The sequence below is a fragment of the Pinus tabuliformis genome, chromosome 3_1, assembly GCF_031772625.1.
Source record: "Pinus tabuliformis cultivar Carrire ecotype Pingquan chromosome 3_1, CPIR1, whole genome shotgun sequence".
Lineage (NCBI taxonomy): Eukaryota > Viridiplantae > Streptophyta > Pinopsida > Pinales > Pinaceae > Pinus > Pinus tabuliformis.
In genome coordinates, this window is record NC_142301.1 from 933,073,726 (window position 1) to 933,092,593 (window position 18,868).

An 18,868-nucleotide genomic window follows, 5' to 3' on the forward strand; every position below is an offset into this window, starting at 1 on the left:
CTTCTTTTATTAAACAATTCAATAGAATACCTTCATGATTTTTCCAACAAAGAGCACCATCTAAAATAAAGAATTTGGAGGATTTCATATTTAAAAACCTTTTCTTTGTTCTGGATAACCCTGTAGGAGCCTGCAGGTTTAATAATACATGAATTATGTCAGCATACCAAGGTGATTCTAAGAAGGCCTAGCTGATTTGTGGAGTCGCCATCTCCTGTTCGTTATCTAGTTCATTAATGTCCAGGGCTTGAAAGTTTGTTTCAGTCATGAGTTTAGCCAATCCCTGTCCTTTTATAAGCTTTGTAGGTTTTATTTCAATATCATACTCCAATACATTAGCTATCCATTTACCACGTTTGCCTTCAATTCCATCCTGAGTCAGGATGTCTTTAACAACAACATTTGGTACATAAGCCACTACATGGGAGTACAATATATAAACTCTGAAGTCTTTAATAGCTTTCATAAGTGAAAAAGCCTGTTTTTCCATGATTTTGTAATTCAGAGGTGCATCTCTAAGTGCTTTACTGAGAAAGGCTATAGGTTTTTCACATCCTTGATCATCTTTCTGCAGTAAAACAGCTGCTATGGTGTGTCCTGATGCAAATGAGAAAATTATGAAGTCTCTATCGAACTTTGGACTTGTAAGGACTGGTGTTCTGGTCAAAGCCATTTTAATTTCTTCAAATGCTTGCTTGGCTTCTACTGTCCATTTAACCTTTGAATCCTTTTTTTAACATATTGTTCAACAATCTAATTAATTCAGCCAAATTAGATATGAATCTTCTCAAAAAGTTAATCTTTCCTAGGAAAGCTTGAAGTTCTTTGACATTTCTGGGGTGGGGTATTTGCAGAATAGCTTCTATTCTAGAAGGATCAATTCTGATGCCTTCTTTGGAGATGATATGGCCTAACAGTTTGCCTTCCTCTAGACCAAACAAAGACTTTTTAGGATTTAATGAAATACCATATTTTCTGCATTTTAAAAATACTCGTCTCAAATGATCTAGATGTTGCTGATCTGATTTGGAAAACACAGTGAGGTCATCTAGATATACAACCAGAAAATCGTGAATTTCTTTTGCAAAAGCTATGTCCATGGCTCGTTGAAAGGTTGCCCCTGCATTCTTAAGTCAAAATGGCATTTTAACATATTTGAATGTACCCCATGGTGTTGTAAATGCTGTCTTTTCTTGGTCATCAGGATGAACCAAAATCTGATTAAAACTAGAAAACCCATCCAAAAGTGAAATCCTAGAAGCATCTACTACCCTTTGTAAAATGTGATCCATCTTAGGTAAAGGGTAATTGTCTTTCAAAGAAACCTTATTTGCATTCCTTAAGTCAACACATAATCTGATTTCTCCTGTTTTCTTCCTGGTAGGCACTAAATTAGACACCCACTTTGAAAATCTGATTGGAGCAATTATCCCTGCATCATGCATTCTTTTGATTTCTTTTTCAATTAAAGGAAGCAATACAGGGTTGGTTCTTTTGAGTTTTTGTTTGAATGGTTTTTGATTTTCCTTGAGGGGTATTGTATGTTGAATTACAGAAGTGTCATAAGATTTCAGGTCTTCATAGCTCCAGGCAAAAACATCCTGGAATTCTTTGATCAGTTCAACATATTTGAGTTTTTGATCAGGGGGCAAAGATTTGGACAATTTTACCATTTTTGGATTGTCTTTAGTTCCTATGTTGTAGTCTTCAATGTCTACTTTTGGAGGTTCCATCTGGGGTTTCTTTGGAATATCGTTGAAATCAAAGAGATCTTCCAAAGGAGTTAATCCTTTGGGCAAATGGTTGTGTTTCAAATTGATAATTTTAGATTCTCCTTCAATAATCTCATCAACATCTGTTTCTTTAAGATCTTGTATTTCCTTTTTGGTAAATTTTGCTGGATGAAGCATTTGAGTTGCATTTTCTGCTGAAATTTCTGTTTCTATCTGATTTGCTGGATCTAACTCACTAACTGTATCTCCATCTACGTTAGTGCTAGAAAATTCTTCTTCCAGGGTTAAAAAATTGTTGATCTGATTATCACTGTAAAACACTTGCCAATTCTTCAAATTATCAGGTATGGTTGGCTTGTGTCTAATCTCAGCTGTGAAATGATGATTTGGTTCAAATGGCAATTTACAGGGGTTGACAAACATTTCCAGGCTATGAGCTTGCAAGTTATGTTTTCTTGGGATTTTGGCAAGCTGAGTTTCTAGAAATGTATTGAGGATCTCTATAGCTGTTCCTCTGTACTCTCTTAATCTGGGATCATTTGTTAAGAACTTCCCTTTTATCTGTTGAATGATTAAATCAGAATATCCGAGGACTGATACTCTAGTTGCTCCCAATTTCTTGACCAGTTTAAGACCTAGCAGTAGAGCTTCATATTCAGCCATATTATTAGTGCACCTAAAGTTTAATCTATAGGCATGACCTTCAGCATGATCGTTTTCAAGATTGTGCACCCATACTCCTGCTCCTGCTCCTAATTTGTTCACAGAACCATCAAATTCTAAGTACCAAAGGATTTTATGTTCATAATTAGAATCTTGAGTTTCAGGGATCTGTTTAATGGGGAGATCTGGTTTTTCAGTTTCTTCTGGTTTATCTGATGTTTCATGATTTTCAGAGATTTCTTGGATTCTGACACTAGACCTTTCATTTGCAATTTTTTCTGTTTCATCTGCCAGAACTTATATTTCATGTGGGGAATCAATTTTAGCATTGTAAAGGATAAACGAATCCATATCTGAATGTACTAAGTAGATAGGGAAATTTTGAGGTTTCTCTTGACTACTTACTACATACTTCATTAAGGTTTCTCTGTATAGTCTCTTGGGTTGACCAAACACTAAAATAGTAGCATAAGACATGTCTAACTACAGAGATCCTTGAAGCTTTGCACCCCAAGATCTAGACAATAACATACCGTACTTTGGTGGAATATCAGCTACTACTATGTCCATTAAGATGGTTTTGGCAGGATATTGGACTAGTGACACACATAAGTCTTTGATTAAACCCAAACATTTGACCTGACGTGAATCAAAAGAGAAAAGGTCTTTACATGGCCTGGTGATGTCAAGGTCAAGTCTCTCCATTACAGTTTAGGCATTAAGTTATGGGAAACACCAGAATCAAACATGGCATTATGAAGTATTTTGTCATGTATGTTTAAACCCACATGGAAAGGAGGAACTTCTCCCTCTACTGTTTTTCCATTTACTTCAGGGCCAAAGATCAATTCAGGCTGGTCATAAAAAACGTTCACTGAATCTTCGTTCACAGAAATTTTGAGAGATCTGCTGATTTGACTTCTGTAGACCTCATGTTTAGCTAATTCTGATAATGGAACAACTATCTTTAGTCTGCCTACTTCTGTCTCAAAATTAAAATGTTTTTCGGTCTGAGTTTTTGTATTTCGGACAGCTGAATTTTCTGCGTTTTTCTCTTTTTTCAGGAGTGGGATTATGGGCTGAGTTTGCTTCCAAATCAAGTTCTAGAGGCTCTTCTATGTTTCTTTTAGCAGGAATAGAAGTGGAAGGTTCTCTGTTAGGTGGTTGATTGTCTGATACATTTTCAACAATTGGATTATTTGGGTTAGGATCTGTTCTAGAAAAAATATGTATAGGGGGGGCACTGATTTTACCTTTGTTTGGCTGCTTGGTATCTTTCTGTTGGTTGATTTCAGGGACATCTATTCTTCTACTCAGATTGTATTTTTTGTGGACTTCATAAATGGCTATATCATATCCCTCCCTAAAGTCAAATGATTCACCTGACTCAGTTTGGAATTGTTTGAGAATGTGAGCTTCTTGGTCCTCTTGGGTCAAGAAAACCTGTTGTTCATTGTTGAGTCCCATCAAATTAATTTGAGAGTCTTCTATTGGTTCATCAGATGTTGAGGCTTAACATAATTTTCTTGAAATGGGGGCCTAATATTTTGGTCAGGCCCTGTCTTTCCAGTGTTAGGATTTTGGTTCTTCCTGAAATTTGTATTTCTCCCAGTATTGCTTGGTTGACCATCCCAAGGGGATTTTCTATCAATTGTTTCTGCTCTGTCTCCAAGTCTATCCATTCCTTTAATAGTAGCATCTAATTTCTATTTAAAGGCAGAAGGTTCTTCTTTGAAAGGTGCCCTCCTTTCAACTCTGGCTCTAGTACATTTAGATATCAGGTTTGCCTCAACATTGACAGATATACTCTGCATCTCTTCTAAGTTTTGAGGAGGTCTTTCCCTAAGTTGGTATGCCATATCAGAATCAAATGCATCAGGGAATTTGATCAAGGCCAAATCTGGAGGAGGTCTGAGATTTTCAGGAATAACATTGTAGACATTATTAAATCTGGTACAGTAATCTTGGACAGTTTCCTATGTGCCTCTTCTTATTCTAACAAAATGTGGAGAGGATCTTTCTTCTTTTCCCATCTGTTCAAGAAGGTCTGATAAAGAGCTTGTGGGTCATTGATACTTTTTGCAGGAAGGGCTCTAAACCAGGTTCTAACATCTCTAGTTAAACTTTGAACAAATATTTTCATTCTAACATCATCATCATCAATCTCATATCTTTCAAAATAGTCGATCATTTTATTCGTATGTTGTTGAGTTGTGTAAGTGCCAGTACTTTCAAAAGAAGGGATTTTACTTTGATAGTCTTGGGGCATAGCCCCTAGATTGGCAGGTAAGTTTAGGGGAGTATATCGGTTTGCCATGTTTGCAGAAATAAATGTGACAACTAGAAGAGTAGGGATAACAATGGGAATGTGTGTTGTGGATGGAGGAGTGGAAAGGGTAGTTTGAGGTGCTGATGGTGAACTTGCAGAAGCTGTAGTAATTACAGAAAGGCTTGGGATTCTTCCAGAGGTAAGCTCAGATTGAATGGAGTTCTGCAAAAGTCTCTCAAGGTGTGAACTAGCAGAATTTTCTTGGCTCCCTTGTCTTCCAAGGATCCTAGGAATCAGATTAGGATTTTCAAACACAGGTGGGGGATTTGGATAAGGATTTGATCTGGTGTAATGAATCCTTTCTGAAGCTGGTTTCTAGGTATGTTTTTAGTTTTTTCCTAAAATATATTTGACAATAGAACTTTAACAGTCTCTTCTAGGAGTTTTTAGATGTGGGAATTCTGAACTTTCCTAAAGATTTATTTGAAAAGAGGAACTGATCAAGTATTTGAAACCAACTGTCCAATCTATAAGCTAGAGCAGAGATTGCTGAAAAGTTCCGGCAATTGATGTGCTGATAGCCATGTATTGAGAAAACTTTTACAGGTACCTGCGTCAAAAGAGGAGGAAACCGTACACTGGAGGGTTAGTTGACAGGCGGAGGGGCTCGTCAATGGAGCCTTTTCTGGTCCGGAGGCGGTCGAGAATGAACTACGAACCCGGTAGATATCATGTCCGGAGCGTCGTTTGCAGTGAAACATAGCAAAATGACCTTTTTCCCTTTTATTTTGACACAATGAAGTTTGGGCGAGAACTTTTGAGTTGAAGGACGGATGACGTCAGCGGAAGTACGGGATATATGACGTGGCAGGTGATGTCAGCAAAGGACAACTGATGTTAGCGGATGACGTCTGCAGAGGGCGGTGGCAAGCAGTTTTGCCCGCACCGCTTTTGGGGCTGGGCGGTTTCGGGCGGGGAGGGAGCGAGCATACCGGGAGCGCGACGCGTGTCCTTAGTACAATGGAAAAACCGCCGGGCTCCCGCGGGTTAAACAATGGCGGTTAGGGGGGTTTCGAAATGGATGCGGACTGTCGGATGGTCAGGTGTAGATCAGACGGTGGGCGTTTATGGAATATGGCGGGGGGTTAACTTGCGGGGCCGTCGCCAATAAACAATGTTTTTTAATGGTATCAGGGTGGTTTTCATTGGTTCGCGGGGTGTTCAGTTATTAATTAACTGGGGGTTAATTAATCCCATTATAACAAGCGGGGAAGGTTTTTTTAATGAGTTTCAAATAAACTCATTAATCCCTGTTGAAATGTAACTATGGTCGTATTCGACCGGGGCAGGAAATATTAATATATGGGGCTTTTTATTATATTTACATAATACAGGGTTGGGCAAAAAATGTATATAAGGGAGTTATATAATAAATGTTAAAAATTAATATGAGTTTATGAAATGAAAGCGCTAAGTTTTGAAAAAAGGGGTTTATATGATATTTTGTGCAATTTCTTAAGTAAAATGGGGTTTTTACTTAGGCAATCATTTATGAAATGAGATGAGTGATTTTAGTGATATTAAGCAGATCTTAATATCTTTGGGGGAGTTAGTGAATGTTTTAGGGAAAAAGTGTGAAGGGGAGTTAGTTATGAATCCTTGCCTCGCTTGAGCTGCTTCAATACTGTCCGCCTTGCACTGGTGATAGAGATGAAAGTTAACACATTTTTGGAACATTATCCATCACAAGTATCATTCTACAACCCCAATCTACCTACCCTACCTACTTTGCCTAGCATTTTTTCTTTCTTCCTTTGGGTGCACTTGGACTAGCAAACCCTCATCAACTTTTCTTTCCTTTTCATGGTAAGCCTACCTAAGTCTACCCTTATTATATCCAGGGGCTCAGATTTAACTGTTGAGCTCCTTTGCTTCTCTACCTATCTACTTATCTGCCAAGATTAAACAATTTGGTCAGATTTTATTCTCTATCTCTAAAACAGGAAATTCAAACATGAACTAGCCAAGATTAAGCTGTTTGGCCATTCATCAATTGTGGCATAAAGTTTTAACAAGCTACACACCATGCTTTATTTGGAGAAAATGGAAAAGTAGTGGCATTTTGGACTTGCACACTTTCCTGGTCTTTTTTGTTTGGGGTTCATTTCTTCAAATTTTTTTGACCATTTTATTCTTTTTACCCTTTGATTTTTTTTTTTTTAGGGCATACCCTCTTTACTTTACATTTTTTGATAATATGGAGAACCTTTGCAACAAGGAAAGGGATGAACATATTACAGAGCTCAATAAGTCAATCATGAAATATGACACCTATTGGTATAGGAGTATAACAGGTCCCTCTTTAGAAGAGGAAGAATTCAAGAAAGCTTTCTACACTTTGAATGAGATGGTTAAAGTCCTTTATGAAGAGAGGAACACTAGAATGGTTGGAGAGAGTTATAAACCTCCACATGGAGAAGGAAGCTCAGAGGACAAAAAATATGAGAAGAAGGATTCCAAAGGGAATGGTTGAAAGCCACCTCCATCTCCACCATCCTCATCATCTCCATCATCTCACACAACATCATCTTCCACTACCACCACTGAAACTTCCCATACTCATTCCAAAACCCTAAAAAGAAAGACTCCATTAATGAAATTGGACATAAAATTTGAACTTCCCATGTACAATGGAGAGGTGAATGAAGAACATGAGATCACACAGTACGAAGTGAAACAAGATGGAGCTCCAGCGACAGTTTGAAAAGGTTTAGGGTTCTACAGTAACCTATACCTCACCTGCACCTTACTTGCATCCACTATGTCCCGGCTACCGACACTGTGGTGGTCACCGTAACGTGATTCGGCTCTCCGTAATGCCCTTGTAAAACCCCTACCCCGTGACTTATTAATTATTTTTTAGCTTACCTGCCATCTACCCAACCTAGCATTGTTGCGACGGTTACGATTGTTTCGGAGGCAGCTAGCGGAGGACTCCTCAGAACAGCCATGGAGTTGGATATCATAGATTATTCGGAGGATTCATTGGAAGGTGTCAACATCTGGCCAACCCGTCACTCCGCCTCAGAAGATATGCTTCCCTTCTGCCGTGATCTAACGACCACCATTACAGGATTGCTCTTGATCTTGGGACCCTCCAGTTCTATGGTGACCTTCTCCGAACCCCCTCCAGTCTGGCCGGTACCCTCCTCCCCTCCCTAGTCTCCCTCCACATTTAACTTCACGACCGACTGTATTAGCCCTAACCCTACGGCTGATACCTCGCATTACCCTCTTCCCCCTCCATCAGTCGGCTCCCTTAACCACCCTCCTCGAAACCTCTCGAACCTGGCACAAGGGCATCCTTAGGCATCTACATCAGTGGCTCCTCCATCGTGCAGCTACGCTACAGTTCCCCCATTCTCAGACGCTATTCCCGCGGGTGCACAACTCAGCCCTCAAAACCCTCCTGCAAACCCTACTTCACACGAGGACCGGCCAGACTCCTCTGAAGCTACTGCAAGGCCAAGCAAAAAGCGCAAGTGCTTCAAATCCAAAGTTGAAGACGTCATAATTAGGCTTGGGGAAGATATCTAGTGGGGTGACTCCATGGACACGGTGGACTGCGTACTGGTTGGAAGGATCAGAGGCAAAAGCTACACAACGGCTCGTTTGAAGCTTTGGACCTCAGAGGTATGGGGGCAACACCTGGCCAATTTACCTTTTGTACAAACTTTTGTTAGAGGTTGGTTCGCTCTGAGGTTTTCCAGAGCCGAGCACATGAATTGGGTCCTGTCCTCCTTCTGGAATTTTGAACAAGCCGTGTCCTTCTGTGCCGCCGGAACCCTCTATTCGACCCGAAAAGAGAGAAGATAGGAGTCAGACCAATATGGGTTCGACTTCCAGGATTGTCCCTCCAATTTTGGTTGAAGGACATATTTCGGCGCATTAGTAATACCCTGGGCACTTACCTTGAGCATGATAGATCTTACTTATCCACTGGAATGATGGCATATGCCAGGGTATTGGTACATCTGGATATGAGGTGGGGTCTTCAAGAACACATTACATTATAGTGGATAAAATTCTCACGGCATCAAATTATGGATTACAAAGGGGTCCCGTTCCGATGCAGACGATGCCATAAGGTGGGACATCTATTCAAGGACTGCCCTTTGGATAGTAAGGTGCGAGATGGAGAAAAGGATAAGGTCAATCCACAAAAGAGCTCTCATACACAAGGAAGCCCCCCCAGGATGAAAAGGCAGTGAATCACTTGGCACAGGCTGTTGCATAGAAAGCACCCTCAAAGGAGGCCAGGAAGAAGCGTGGGAAAGCACCATACGGGCACAAGGCCATCAATACAATTTGGTAGCTAACAAATGAGCAGGGTGAAACAGTGAACACCTTCCCAAGATTGGCTGCCCTGGCTACATCTCACTTCAGGCATATATACAAGGCCCCTCAAACTGCTACTCTAGCAGAAGTTATGCGAACAACTTAGTTGTTTCCCAAGTTCGTCGAGTAGGATGATGCAATGGAACTAACAAAGGAAGTCACTTTGGGAGAGCTCGAAACCACCTTAAAATGGTTCAAACGGGACAAAAGCCCAGGCCCGGATGGATGGAATGTGGAATTCTACCTGGATTTTTTTAATACTCTCGGAGGGGACCTCTTAAAAGTTATATAGGACTGTAGATCTAATGGAAAGATGTACGAAGCGTACAACTCAACCTTCATCACACTCATCCCTAAAACTGACAATCCCACCTCCTTCAATGACTTTCGTCCCATTTCCTTGTGCAATTGTATTTATAAGATCATAGCCAATCGCCTCCGGCCGATCCTGTCAAACCATATTTCAGCTGGACAATTTGCCTTCTTGCAAGACAGACAAATCCATGAGGCTGTTGGAATCACACAAGAAATCCTGCACTCCATCCAGACAAAGAAACTAAAAGGTATGGTCTTAAAAGTTGATCTCTCGAAAGCTTTTGATAGAGTAAATTGGCTCTACATTAGAATGCTTCTAACTCATCTAGGCTTTCCATACAAGTTCATAAAATGGATAATGTGTTGCATTACTAATGTATCATTCAGTGTCCTTGTAAATGGGGTGGCATCACCTTTCTTTCACTTCGAGAGAGGCCTCAGGCAGGGATGCCCATTATCACCATTACTCTTCTTACTCATCATGGAGGGCCTCTGCAGAATCATAAAAGAGGAACATCGAAGAGGAAGGCTAAGAGGTATCATAATCTGAAAATGAGATCTTAGACTAATATTAAGGTATTACAGACTCATGTGCATGGATTTTCCTACATTACTTAGTGCAACGGATCGATAAGATTGCGAATAATATAGACAGTGAAGCAGTTAAAGAAACATAATAGACAAACGCACATAACACAACAAGTTTAATATGAAGTTCACCCAAAACTCCTGGGCTACGTCTCTTGGTCCAGCCTTCAGTGGTGACCTCTCTATTATGTCCTCAAGAGCAGATTTTTACAAAATGTGAGCTCAAATTGAGTCTCAACACAGTAGGAACAAATAATAGGGGTTTGCTTGAATCCCTCAAGTCTTACTGAGTACACAAACTCTCCCTCTTGCTTTCTATCTCTATCTTCTCTCTGTCTCAGCACCGCCTGCCTCTGTCTATGTCATTTAGTGGCTTTTAAGCGAATCGACGCAGTCTGTTCGTTCCCTCTTCTGGGCTCTCTGGCTCCCGGCCTCTGTCCGCTCAAATTCCCTCTGAGTGTTAAACAATCACTGTTAAACATATTTGGGTATGGTGGCCACCTGTTTTAAAACAGAATGGACCATTGGCGCCTCTGGAATCCCCAGAATAGTCGTTCTCTGTTTACACAGAGAAATACACTAAAACACGGGAAAAATCCGAAAAACTACCGTTTATCGGACCTGAAATATTATCAATTCTGCCCTAGAAGTCCATCAGGTCAGCCTTTTTATCGCTATCACATATCCACCATTGATCTGAGTGATCTTGATCCAACGGTTGAGATTCATTTCAGGCAGCTAAGGTGTACGGAGATTACCTGCCCGAAAATGTGGTTTTCTCAAGCCATGTGTCGGCTAGTGGATGGGACCAGGCAGAGCCTGTCCAATACCACTTACCGCCTAAGGCCTACCCGAAATCCCACTCATTACAGAACTCAAATGAGATAAAACTGCATATATATCCCTTTCGGGTCTGTTTTCATCGCATCGGGTGCGTTTCCTTTGTTTTTCGTTTATTTAATGAAAATGAAAAATACATTGAAAAAACCATTTTATCGGACTTGAAATATTATCAAATTTCATCCATAATCCTATCGGGTCCGGCTATCGCAGTCGCATTTGTTATCAGCCCCTTGTAATGCCGCGATGCGATATCGCAATCGCATATCATTAATCCTTCGAGCCGCGGTTAAGTCCATATATATATATATATATATATATATATTAGCGATACGATAACGCGGTTGAATCTGGACCGTTGATCTGTGCGCATAGATCAACGACTCTCGTTTAATCACGCTAATCACTATCGCACTTCCCATAAAGCCGCCTCCGATAGACTCCGCCTGCCATCACCAATTGCGATATGCCGATCAGATCTGGACCGTTGATCAGCCAGATCCGACGGCTCCTGTGCATTGTTCCTTTGACCTCCGATAGGCTCTGTTTTCTCATTTTCTCCATGTTTTTCTCTCCCGATAGTGTAATCCGCCTTTTTTAAAGGTTTTCCCCTTGCGATAGTTTTTTATTTTTGAAGACTTGGAGGGTATTTTGGATCCATTTTGGATCACGCCTTCCCACTGAAAAAGATTTTGGACCACCAAAAGTTGGTTTTTAAACATCAATCAAGTGAGGATACAACTTCCTCACTTGTCCAACCTCTATCCATCTTGCACTGTTTGGTTTTGAACCTTTGAGTCCGATTCTCAGGTACTCAACATCCCCTCTGCGCGTAGTTCTCACCTTCCTGTCCAGAACTGTGTCTTCCTGCAACTCATTGAGATATTCAAGCAACAAATCATCAATAGAAGGCAACTGAATTTGCTCTTCGGGATCTTCAATCAATGAAGGTTCAAACAGTCTCAAGTTCTCTACATTAATGACTGAATAGATATGCATATAAGCTGGCAAATCAAGGCGAAAAGCGTTTTCACCAATTTTCTCAAGTATCTTGAAAGGCCCATACCTTATTGGCTTCAGCTTCTTACCTTCACCTTGCATTCTGTCTTTGCTGATGTACAGCCAGACTTGATCACCAACTTGGAAGCTATGCTCAATTCGATGCTTGTCATGCCTTGCCTTGTACTTGGCCTGGCTTCTTTCCAACTGTTCTTGCACTGCCTGGTGAATTTCTTGGATCTGTTCAATGAACTTGGTTGCTTTGTCCACATCACTGTGTCCATCAACTGCTATGTCTTTACTAAAGACAAAATCCAAGGGAGACTTTGGTGTAAAACCAAAACAAGTCTCAAAAGGAGATCTCTGAGTAGAAGAGTGCTTGGCACAGTTGTAAGCATGTTGCACATAACACAAATGTTCATCCCAAAGCTTGGGATGCTTGCTGCAATAGCCCTTGAGCAACTGGATCACTGTCCTGTTGACCACCTCTATTTGGCCATCTATTTGTGGATGAAATGTTGTGCTCTTTTTCAATCTGGTGTCCATCAACTCCGATAGACTTGACCAAAACATCCCAACAAATCGGGAATCTCGATAAGATACAATAGAAGTGGGTAACCCAAAATGAACCCATACATGTTGAAAGAACAACTTCACTGTTTGTTCAGCTATAATTTGCTTGTTACAAGGTATTAAAATACACATTTTGCTGAACTTGTCCACAATAACATATAAATAATCATGACCTTTTCTATATTTTGGCAATCCCCCAATAAAGTCCATGGAAACACTTTCCCAAGGACGAGAAGGAACTAGAAGTGGAGTGTACAAGCCTAATTTTCTATTACTGGGCTTGCTTGTAGCACACATGGTACACCCTTTAATATATCTAGAAACTGTTTCATGCATTCTTGGCCAATAACAGAACCTTTGCAGCTGTGCAACTGTTTTAGTTACACCAAAATGACCTGATATAAGAGAAGCATGTGCTTCTCAGATTATGTTAACTCTTTCAGTTTGTGGAATGCATAACTTTCCCAAATGATATAAGAGTTGGTCCTTAACATGATAATCCAATTCTTCTACTTGTTTGCCTTGACTTAAAGTTGCATATACATCTTTAAAATCTACATCTTGAGCATATTGTTAACTGTAGCTTTCATGCATTACTGAGTTATGATTAAGTATAGTAGATGCATTTATTATTGGTCTTGATAGCATATCTGCAACCTTATTATGTATGCCTTTCTTATATCTGATGACAAGATGAAACTGCTGTAGAAAACCCATCCACCTATAGTGTCTTGATTGCTGCAATTTAGTTTGTGAGTGCAAATATTGAAGTGGTTGATGATCTATATGTATAATTGTTTTTTTTCCCATTAGGTAATGTTTCCACTTTTTCACACTCTGTACTAATGCATACAATTCTTTATCATATGTGGGATAATTAACTACTGCAGAAGTAAATGTCTCAAAATGATAACATATGGGTTTACCGTGTTGCATCAACACTGCTCCCATGGCATAGTCAGTGGCATCTGTTTCAATCTCAAATGGTCTTTGAAGATCTGGCAATGCTAGTACTGGTGATGTACTAATTTTTTCTTTCAAGGTGCCGAAGGCTTTCTGCTGTTTACCTCCCCACTAAAACACCTTGTTCAATCCTGTTAAAGCATGTAAGGGAGCTGCAATCAAGGAAAAGTTAGCAATAATCTTTCTCCAATATTGTGTTGCTCCTAGGAAACTCCTAACTTCTGTAGCAGATTTGGGTTTAGGCCAGTTCACAATGACTTCAACCTTAGAGGGATCTATCTTCAATTCACCACCCCCTACAATATGACCCAAATAATTTAAAGATGTTTTTCCAAATTCACATTTTGATAACTTCACATAGAGATTTTCTTTTTTCAAAACATCTAGAGTCTGCTTTACATGCTTCAAATGTTCTTCCCATGTTTTACTGAAAACAAGAATTTCATCTAAATATACAATTACAAAATCATCAATAAAAGGTTGGAGTACATCATTCATAACTCTCATGAAAGTGGCAGGAGCATTAGTTAAGCCAAAAGGCATAACCAACCATTCATACAACCCTTGCTTTGTTTTGAAAGCAGTCTTCCATGCATCTTGTTCTGCAACTCTGACCTGATGATAGCCACTACGCAAGTCCAACTTGGAAAAGTAAACAACTTCTTTCAGCTGATCTAATAGATCATCAATGCGAGGAAGAGGATAACGATTCTTGATCGTTATTTTATTCAGTGCTTTGTAATCAATGCACATCCTCCACGAACCATATTTCTTTCTCACCAACATGATTGGAGATTTGCATGGTGATGTGCTTGGTCTTATGAACCCTTTATCGAGCAGCTCTTGTACCTGCTTCTTGATCTCTACATTCTCTAAAGCAGATAACCTGTACATTGTGATGTTAGGCAATGGAGCATCTTGTTGCAAATGAATATCATGTACTATTTCCCTTTTGGGTGGCAGACCTTTAGGTTCTTGAAATAGGATATCATATTCTGAAACAACTTTAACTAAATCAACTTTCTGTTTAGCATCACAGCCTTCAAATACATTGGTCTTATCAGGGTTCTTTTCCTTTACAACCATTAGTAAAAATTTCTTGCATGAATTTACAATTCTTTTCATCTGCCCTGAATTTATGAGAGTGTAGTTATTTTTGAGCTGATGAGCTCTTACAATATATTCTATTCCATCTTTTGTGAGTTGATACTTATTTTCAGTTCTATAGAAAATGGATTTTCTATCATACAAGTAAGGACTTCCTAAAACAATACCACATATATCCAAGGGAACTATATCTAACTCAACCTCATCTACAAAAGTTGGCCCAATAGCAAACCTAAGTTTACATTTTCTAGTCACTTGTAGCTTTGCTTGATCACATACCCAACCTAATGGATATGGCTTCTTGTGAGGTGTTGTTAGTAAGCCCAACTTCTTTACAATTGTTTCAAAAATCAAGTTTACTTGTGAACCACTATCAAATAAAGTATCAATCTTTTGGTGCTTGGAAATAAATCTAATATGAAAAAGCTCATGTCTTTTCCTCTCATTATCTTCATTATCAATAGATTGTGCAGAATTACTTGTAGATGCTTCAGAATTTTTACCTTTTATACCTGTGGCTGTGACTGTTGTTTCATCACCTGAGTCTGACCCCAAGTCTTTCTAAATAGCAGCAACAATCTTCTTCTTCTTACCACCGAACTTCTTAGGTTTCAGCTCCGGATGCAAAGACTAGCAATGTTCATCATCGTGTCCATCCTTCTTGCAGTGAGTGCATGAAGGTTTGTCTTTCTGTACAGCGTTTGCCTTCCTCTCCTTCCATTTCTGCTTCTTCTTTTCCTTGTTTTTGCTTGCAGATGGTTTTGATGATCCCCCAATCTCTAGGTTCACATTCTTGCCTCAAGCCTCTAGATGTGTAGCCTGAACTGTTACATCATCTAGGCTAGTGGGGTTAAACATGAGAATGGTGTGCCTCAAATAGCTATGCAGACCACCTATATACTTCAACAAAGTTCAGGTGAGTCTATAGAAATGCCTAGAGTTAAAGCTCTTTTTCTAAATTCTTGGGTATAGCTTTGTACACTTTGCCCCTTTAATTGGCGAAGAGTTTGCCAACTCATCATTGCTTGCTGCATATAAGCTAGTGGATAGAATTGTTTTTTAATGGTAGAAACAAATTCATTCCATGTAGAAAGAATTTTACCATGTCTCTTCAGATCATCTTGTGTCTTGCCTTCCCACCACACTAGTGCAGTTCCACCAAGGCGAAGGCTAGCCAACTTAATCTTTCTCCTTTCTGAATTAATGTTATGCACCCTGCAATATACATCAATCTGTCTAATCCAGTTATCTAGCTTTTCTGCCTTTAATTCACCATCATAAATTGTCAAATCAAATTTCACATCTAATTTAATCACAACATTTTTCTTCCTTTTCTTTTTAGGGCTAGTTTTATGTGAAGAAGATGATGAGGATGGTGATGATGGAGTAGATGGTGGAGAAGGCCTCTCTTCTTTTCCTTTTCCTTCTGGATGTGCATCTAGAAGAGGTTCCTCTGCTCCTTTATCTTGTTTGGAGGTAGAAGTACTTTCACCTCGACCTTTCTTAAATTCTTGATACATCTCTTCCACCATGGCTCTCATGGTCATGAAACTGTCCATGAACTGAGATTCTGATTCCAATGGGGTTTGTTCTTCCATTCTCCTCCTAGGACAGGCTCTTCCAATTTCTGGATTAGCCTCAACAAGTTCTCCTTCTCCTAGTTTGAGCTTTGACCTAGTTAACATTCAACAATCCAGCACAAGCTTGTCTAACCTTAGCAAACCTAAAGCTATGATACCACTTGATCTGAAAATTTGATCTTAGACTAATATTAAGGTATTACAGACTCATGTGCATGGATTTTCCTACATTACTTAGTGGAACGGATTGATAAGAGTGCGAATAATATAGATACTGAAGCAGTTAAATAAACATAATAGACAAACACACATAACACAACAAGTTTAATATGGAGTTCACCCAAAACTCTTGGGCTACGTCTCCTGGTCCAGCCTTCAGTGGTGACCTCTTTATTATGTCTTTAAGAGTAGATTTTTACAAAATGTGAGCTCAAATTGAGTCTCAACACAACAGGAACAAATAATAGGGGTTTGCTTGAATCCCTCAAGTCTCACTGAGTACATAGAATCTCCCTCTCGTTTTTTGTCTCTGTCTCCTCTTTGTCTCATCATTGCCTGCCTCTGTCTCCTCTTTGTCTCAGCACTGCTTGCCTCTATCTCTGTCATTCAGTGGCTTTTAAGCCAATCGGTGTTATCTGTTCGTTTCCTCTTCTGGGCTCTCTGGCTCCCGGCCTCTGTCCGCTCAAATTCCCTATGATTGTTAAACAATCACTGTTAAACAATCACTGTTAAATGTCTTTGGGTATGGTGGCCACCTGTTTTGTAATAGAATGGACCATCGGAGCCTCTGAAATCCCCATAATAGTCGTTCTCTATTTACATAAAGAAATACACTAAAACACGGGAAAAATCCGCAAAACTGCCATTTATCGAACCTGAAATATTATCAATTTTGCCCTAGAAGTCCATCGGGTCCGCCTTTTTATCACTATTGCATATCCATTGTTGATCTGAGTGATCTTTATCCAGCGGTTGAGATTCATTTCTGGTAGCTAAGGCGTATGGATATTACTTGCCCGAAAAGGTGGTTTTCTCAAGCCATGTGTCATCTAGTGGATGGGATCGGGCGGAGCGCATCCAATACCACTTACCGCCTAAGGCCCACCCAAAATCCCGCTCATTACGGAACTCAAATGAGATAAAACTACATATATAGCCCTTTCTGGTCTGTTTTCATCGCATCGGGCGCGTTTCCTTTGTTTTTCATTTATTTAACGAAAATGCGAAATACATTGAAAAAACCCTTTTATCGGACTTGAAATACTATCAAATTTCATCCATAATCCTATCGGGTCCAGCGATCGTAGTCGCATTTGTTATCGGCCCCTTGTAATGTTGCAATATTGCAATTGCATATCGCTGATCCTTCAGGCCTCGGTTAAGTCCATATATATATATATATATATATATATATATATATATATATATTAGCGATGCGATAGCGCAGTTGAATCTGGACCGTTGATCTGCGCGCATAGATCAACGACTCTCGTTTAATCGCACTGATCGCTATCGCACTTCCAATAAAGCCACCTTCGATAGGCTCCGCTTGCCATTGTCGATTGCGATATGCCGATCAGATCTAGATCGTTGATCAGCCAAATCCAATGGCTCCTGTGCATTGTTCCTTTGACCTCCGATAGGCTCTATTTTCTCGTTTTCTCCATGTTTTTCTCTCTCGATAGTGTAATCCACCTTTTTTTAAGTTTTTCCACTTGCGATAGTTTTTGATTTTTGAAGACTTGGATGGTATTTTGGATCCATTTTGGATCATATCAAGATCACAGATAATTGCACATTGACGCACTTACTCTTTGTAGACGATGTTCTTCTTTTCTTAAATGGTAGTATTGGTGATTTGACCTCACTACAAAACTCTTTCTTTGTATTCCTATCGGCCACAAGCATGATGGTAAATAATGCAAAGTCCACCATAACGGCTACTGGGTTCTCCCCACACGAGATACAATATGCCTTGATCAGATTCCCCTACACCCTTTTGCAACTAGAGGGGGGTCTAAAATATCTGGGCTATAGATTTAAGCCTCATGGATACAAGATCGCCGACTGGATATGGCTTATTACCAACATGGAAAAGTGGCTCAACATTTGGTACCACAAATACTTGTCGCGAGCAGGCAGGCTGATACTCATCAAAGCAGTTTTGGAGGCCACAACAGTGTATTGGATGTCGCTGGCATGGATACCAAGGGGTATCTTAGCTAGAATACAAAATCTTTGCTGTAGATTCTTGTGGAAAGGGAAGCAGCCAGGGAAGATATTTGCATGGGCCAAATGGGAAACCCTTGCTCTCCCAAAGAAGTGGGGGTGGGGGTGGGGAATCAAAAGGTTAGAAAATTTCTCTACTGCCTTAGCGGCCAAACTAGGATGGCAATTAATCACCTCGCACAGTTTGTGGACAAAGGTGGCCATTTCTAAATACATTGCTCCACAAAGTCTCATGGATTGGCTCCGTCAACCATAGTGGAATTATGTTGGCATATCAATAATATGGAAGGCAATTTTGCAATCAATGACTCTTATTCGGGACAAACTCACATGGAGAATACATTCGGGAACATTTGGTATACTAGGAATAGACCCCTGGATCGGATGTGGAAACACTCACAGGCTATCAGAGGAGCTTAAGGCCCATCTCTTTGCCAGGGGTATCACTCATATTAGTCGTATAACAGATAAAGAACACTATACTTTTGCGCAACAAGCCTGGAAATCTGGGCAGGCACTTCAGATCCCAAAACCATGGTAGCGGCAATGGAAGGAATACACAGATGCTCTTACTGAATCACACATCAGAATTCTAGAAGGAGAGGATGAGC